Source organism: Octopus bimaculoides, chromosome 7 (assembly GCF_001194135.2).
Source record: "Octopus bimaculoides isolate UCB-OBI-ISO-001 chromosome 7, ASM119413v2, whole genome shotgun sequence".
In the NCBI taxonomy this organism is placed as follows: Eukaryota; Metazoa; Mollusca; class Cephalopoda; order Octopoda; family Octopodidae; genus Octopus; species Octopus bimaculoides.
This window is the reverse complement of record NC_068987.1, coordinates 110,448,962-110,454,792: the sequence shown is the minus strand read 5'-3', so window position 1 is coordinate 110,454,792 and position 5,831 is coordinate 110,448,962. Positions and strand designations below refer to the sequence as shown.

Genomic DNA, 5,831 nt, shown 5'->3' with positions numbered 1-5,831 from the left:
TATATATATATATATATATATATATATATATGTGTGTGTGTGTGTGTATACATACATATATATATGTATGTATATATATGTGTGTATACACAAACACACACGCATATATATTCAACCTGTCTATCAAACTGTTCGGTCCTACTTTCTCCCCTTTCTCTTTCTTTTTCCTTCCCCGCTTTATCTCTCTCTCTCTATCTACACGTAGCCATTGTTTCTGTCTGTGTGACAGTGGTCAGTCAAAGTTGAACAATAGAAGCAACTGGTCAAGTAGAGCTGCTGCAGGGATGAAATAGTGGACTTTCGGCCTGAAGACAGCAACAATAATAGCCAGATACGAATAGCGAAGGCAGCCGACTTTGAAGGTGGATGAGAGAGCTGAAATGTTGTTGAAGGTTGCCCCACACAGGAGGTCTTTAAGTCTGGTGGAGAGAGAGAAAGAACGATGATGGCACTCTTATGTGTGAGAGGTGATACTCGCACTCAAGTTGTGAGACAATTGATCAAAGCGAGTGCATTATATAGAAGGTGTGTATTTCAAAAGTTTTAAGGAGTAACATTTATTAATTTCAAAGAAGTACAATACTCTAATACACTTCAAAGTGGGAGCCTCTGACTTCAATGCACTTGTTTTGGTGTCCAAGCCACTTTGTGAAGGCCCTTTGGAAAGCTCCCAAAGTGAACGTTTTCGGGACCCTTCATCTTCTCGTTCAGCTTGGGGGACAACCAAAACTTCAGAAATCACGGTTTGGACTGTAGGGAGGGTGAAGGACATATGTGATGCCCATCTCTATGAAACGGTAGGTAACTACGATGGAATTTTGGACTTGTACATCGTCCTCGTGCAACTGTTACTGACGCGAGTGGAAGAGCTCTGGTCTTTTGCGAGAAAATATCTACCTGAACTCCTAAACCTCTAGAAAATATTGCTTGTTGACGTTTCTGATGCATTTTGGTCCAGTTTAACACAAATTTTATTACGTATCGATCACCCAAATTGATTTCACATTTTGATTACATTCTGCAAACTAATCAACTGTGACAAGCAATGTTTAGTAGGGTCTGTCTAAAATGCTGTTAAAGCCACGTCCTTCGATCTGGAATAACAAAAGTTAGCAGGTCAGCTTATTAGATGCATTAAAGTGACATAAGGAATTAAAATAATTTAGGACATTCATAACTGCTTCTATTATAAAGAAGTCTCAAAACTTCTGGAATACAACCCCTATTATCTAGAACAGAGTTTTACGGATGAAGGAAAGTACAGGCATGATTTTCGGTCCGATAAGACCGTTAGAAATTATAAATTGCTGTTTCTCATCTAGATCCCCTCTTTGTCTGTTTGTCTGTGTGTCGTCAAATCATCTGTTTTCGCCTAGTTAAACCGCTGGTATTTCAAATTAACCAAACAGGACCATCATTAACAATACTCATCCCATATTGCTGAACACACACACACACCCACACCACCACCACACAAACACAAACACACGTATGTATGCATGTACGCATTCTTGGATAAATACATAAATACACGCGCGTGCGCGTATGTATGCGTGTGTGTGTAGGGCCAAACGTAGCTTTTTTTGGTAAGAAGTTGCTTCCCATCCCCATGGTTCTAGCTTCAGTCGTTTTGTGTGTCACGCGTTGGGTGTCTGCTACTATGGCCCAGGAGCGACCAAACTAGTATCAGCGTGGGATCAAAGAACTGGCTGGAAGGTGCCTTCAGACAGTACAACACAGTAGACTCAACTTTGAATACCAGACTGCTATTGTTGTAAGTTGAAGAATGAAGCAAATAAGTTACCAAAATATTGCAAAACCTTTGACGAAAGACAATAATAATAATTTCAAATATTGGAACAGTGCCAGCAAGTTCCAAGGATGATATCAGTTGATTAGATCGATCCCAGTGTTCAACTGGTTCTTATTTTATCGATCCTTGAACGATAAGAGACAGTCAACATTGGCCGAATTTTAACTCAGAACTCGAAGACAAATGAAATGCTGCAAAGCATTTCTCCCAACGTGCTAAGAATTCTGCCAGTTTGCTGCCTTTATATTATTATGAGGAGGCATGATTTTTGTCTGAAGTCTTTCAGTATGATGTCTGGCCTATTTGCGTCTATCTTTCTGTCAGTTTGAATGGTGAAGTTCCAGAGGAGTGCAATGTGATCATTTTCAAGTACTGGGGTGGTTTGTGTTCCCACCAGTTTTTATCATGGGGCAAGTCCAGGTTTTTGCATATTACCCAGTGAATACATTGTGCAGCTCTATCATGCCTGTTGAGATACTCTGTAGGCGCAAGCAGACTGCACATGGAGACAACATGATCGATGGTCTCATTTTGTTGTTGGCATATGCGACATAATGGGGAGCTGCCGTTCTTTAATATGTTGGCCTGGTAGTTCTTTGTAGATAGACATTGATCGTGGGCTTCTATGATAAACCCCTCTGTTTCTGATTTCAAGCCAGAGGCCATTAGTCATTGATGGGTAAGGGCTTTGTCAATATCTGCATTATTCGCTCATTATTATTATTATTGTTGTTATTATTATTATTATAAGGCGTATCAACAAAGGGTGAAGATGGTGCTGAAATCCAACCTGAATGCCAAACATTTGATTACCGCAATGAATATCTGGGCAGTTGCGGTGGTCAGATACAGTGCGTCCATCCTCAAATGGACTAAGCAGGAAATATCAACATTGGATAGAAGAACGAGAAAGTTGGTGATGCTGCATGGGATGCTACGCCCTAAAGCAAACGTAAACAGACTGTATATGAAAAGAAAGAATGGTGGCAGAGGACTAATTAGTGTAGACCATTGTATAAGGAGTGAAAGGAGAACGCTTGCTGAGTATTTGATAAATAGTGATGAAGACCTGCTGCAATATGCCGCAAAAGATATGGGTGTAAATGCAGATGAAATGATGGGCAAGGAAGAGTTTAACCAAAGAGCTGAGGCGAAGAGAAAAGAAGACCTTCTTGAAATGAGAATGCCTGGACAGTTTGCAGGGAATACACATGACGTTAAGAATAATAAAGGATAATGAGGTGATTTAGAGCGTACCACCGAAAGCCTGATCATTACTGCACAAGACCAGGCTCTCGCTACCAATTCAGTGAAGTATAACATCTATAAAACTTCTGACACCCAGAAATGCAGACTCTGTGGAAAGAGTGTGGAAAATGTGACCCACTTGGTAGGTGGATGTGAGAACCTTGCACAAGGAGAGTACAAATGGTACCATGATAAAGTGTGTGTGTATCTTCATTGGCTCTTATGCCGTAAATACCAATATGAAGTAACAGAGAACTAGTGTGAGCATATACCAAGTAAAGTTATGCAGGAGGATGGAAAAGTAATGATACTCTGGGACTATGATTTTCAGACGGATCCTGTAATCGAACACCGTCGGACGGATATTGTCATATTGAGTAAGAGAGGCAAATAGTGTCAGATCATTGATGCAGCCATATCAAATGACATGAATGTTGTGAGTAAAGAGGTTGAAAAAATCACCAAGTACTCAGAATTGAAAGTGGAAATGGCAAGACTGTATGGAATGCGATAGGGTAATGTAAAAGCGATACCAGTGGTGATCGGTGTGTTGGGCTCAATCCCATTGAAACTTCAAAACCTCTTAAGGCAACTGTAAATTCCATGCAAGATTGATGTCTTGCAAAAAACAGCCTTATTGGGCACAGTGCACATCTTAAGGGAAGTATTATCTGTCTGAGGTCCTTGTTGTGATTAGACAGATGACGAAAGACTCCGGCGCATTTTTACCTACACTATATTACGAAGGAATAATAATAATATCAACAACAACAACAACAACAATAATAACATCTCCTAGTAAGAATCAGGATCATGGTCCCCAACACACAGAAATGCGAAGGGAGCAGGCCCAACTTATGGGTAGCAAGAGCTCCGCAGCCTTGGTTGACTCCTTCGCCAAACCAACAGGAGAAGTGTGAGAAAAGGCGAGTATCTGGCGCCTTCAAATAACCAGTGTTCCGGGTAGGCTGTACTCGTTAGCTTTGTGTGGCAAGCAGCATCAGAAAAGGAACACTATGAGTCCAAAATCAGGGACCTTGCCGCCTTGGCAGACTAGTTTGATAGAGATGGCGTCTCAATACCAGTTGGTAGTAACCTAAAAACATACTTCATTTGTTGGAAGCGGCATATTGCTGCAAAAGGTGACAATTTCGAAGGCGATGATGTTAAAACAGGTAAATAAGTTTTTTTTTGTTTTATAACGAGTCCGGGATTTTTTTTATATCAACATCTTGGGGGTCTTCAAACCACAATTGGATCTTCTGTCAAGAGTTCCGAACGAAGCTACGTCACGGCAAGAAACGCAGATGAGGACAGCAACATCAAACTCCCTCATCTACCAAATACCACATATCACAGAAGGTTTAGTGAATGAATTGCAAAGCAAACAGCGGTGCACCAGCACGGCCACAACTCTCAAGTTGAAACAAGAAAAGAAAAAATGTATTTATATATGTGTGTGTGTATGTATGTATGTGCATGTGTGCGCGCGCGTGTATGTGTACTCAGTCCTTGTGCTGTTGTATGACCAGTTGCTTGTTTTATTGCATCGATCTCTATGAAACTTCACACTGGCAAGCTGTTTCAAATGAATACAGGTGCTATGCTCTCAAATGGAAATTTAAACAAGGCTGTAATTGAATAGCCTCGGGTCAAATTACATTATCATATTTTCAAATCTAATACCTCAATAAATATACTCTCGGTCATTGTTTAGGACGTTAAAATGTGTTTTAGCTGAGATTTGTGTCTTGACCTCACAATTCATCGACCGTGTATAGGCTCGTTTTTTCCTGATAAAGAAGATAAGAATTGTTTGTTGTATGTTTTTATAAATCCCACTTACTGATCAATCCTTTTATCAAACTAGTTCGCTGCTACATTCAAGAAATACTTACGGACGATATCGACAAGTCTGCCGCCAATGGGAATAACACACACACACACACACACACACACACACAGGTCATTCGTACTACGAGCTGTGTGAGTCGGTTTGAGTTTTGGTCAGTGTGGTGAGGCGGAAACATATGTATTGTCATCTCGACGAAATACAGCAGGAGGCAGTAACATCAAGTAACTGCACCCTACGTCAACTGGACGCAACTCAGCTATTTGCCGATTGTGAAGGGTTTCTTTTCGATAGGAGAATCAGCTTCGTTAATTGCCGGGTGGCGCATATCAATGGAGGGAGTGACGGAGAGATTGAGAGAGAGAGAGAGAGAGAAAGGTTAGAGAAAGAGAGAGAGGTTAGAGAAAGAGAGAGATAACATCATGATGTCGGTGACCTGTCAGATGACTCTGGGAGTTGAGTGGAATGATGGGTGAATGAAAAACGCGGGAGCCGGTCACCGTTAATCTGTCGACCGATGGGACACGAAACGGTCCAAGCTTCATTTAAAGGATAAACCTAAGATCGATACCACACGCAACAGCGCATAATGCAACCTACAGGAAATACGCTTGAGCGTTCATCTGCTGATCGAAATGACCGGTGTGGCAAGTAGGGCCGATTTTGGGGCTCCAACAATGGGGGGGGGGGAGACTCGTGGATTGGTGAGACACCTCTTCATAATCACTGACTGGTTCTCATCAGCGGACATTGCTTGAGTGTCATTCAGGCGGCCCAACTGTGGTATGCAGTCGACGTACTTACCTTTGTCATCTATGCAATGTTGATAACCAATGTCGATAAGATACACAGAGGTGCAGATCACCGCTTCTCCACGCTCTATCTTAGTGACTGTCTCAATTATGGACAATTATAAAG

At 41.4% G+C, this 5,831-nt stretch overlaps 1 protein-coding gene across 1 annotated transcript in view; it reads right to left on the bottom strand.

The window, feature by feature from the left end:
* Positions 1-5,825, bottom strand: part of LOC106867168 (elastase) — an 18,165-nt gene extending 12,340 nt beyond the window's left edge. Inside the window, exon 1 of the mRNA XM_014911959.2 lies at positions 5,718-5,825. The gene's annotated coding sequence lies outside the window, so the exon portion shown is untranslated. The remainder of the gene's footprint in view (positions 1-5,717) is intronic.
* Between the last annotated feature and the right edge of the window lie 6 nt (positions 5,826-5,831).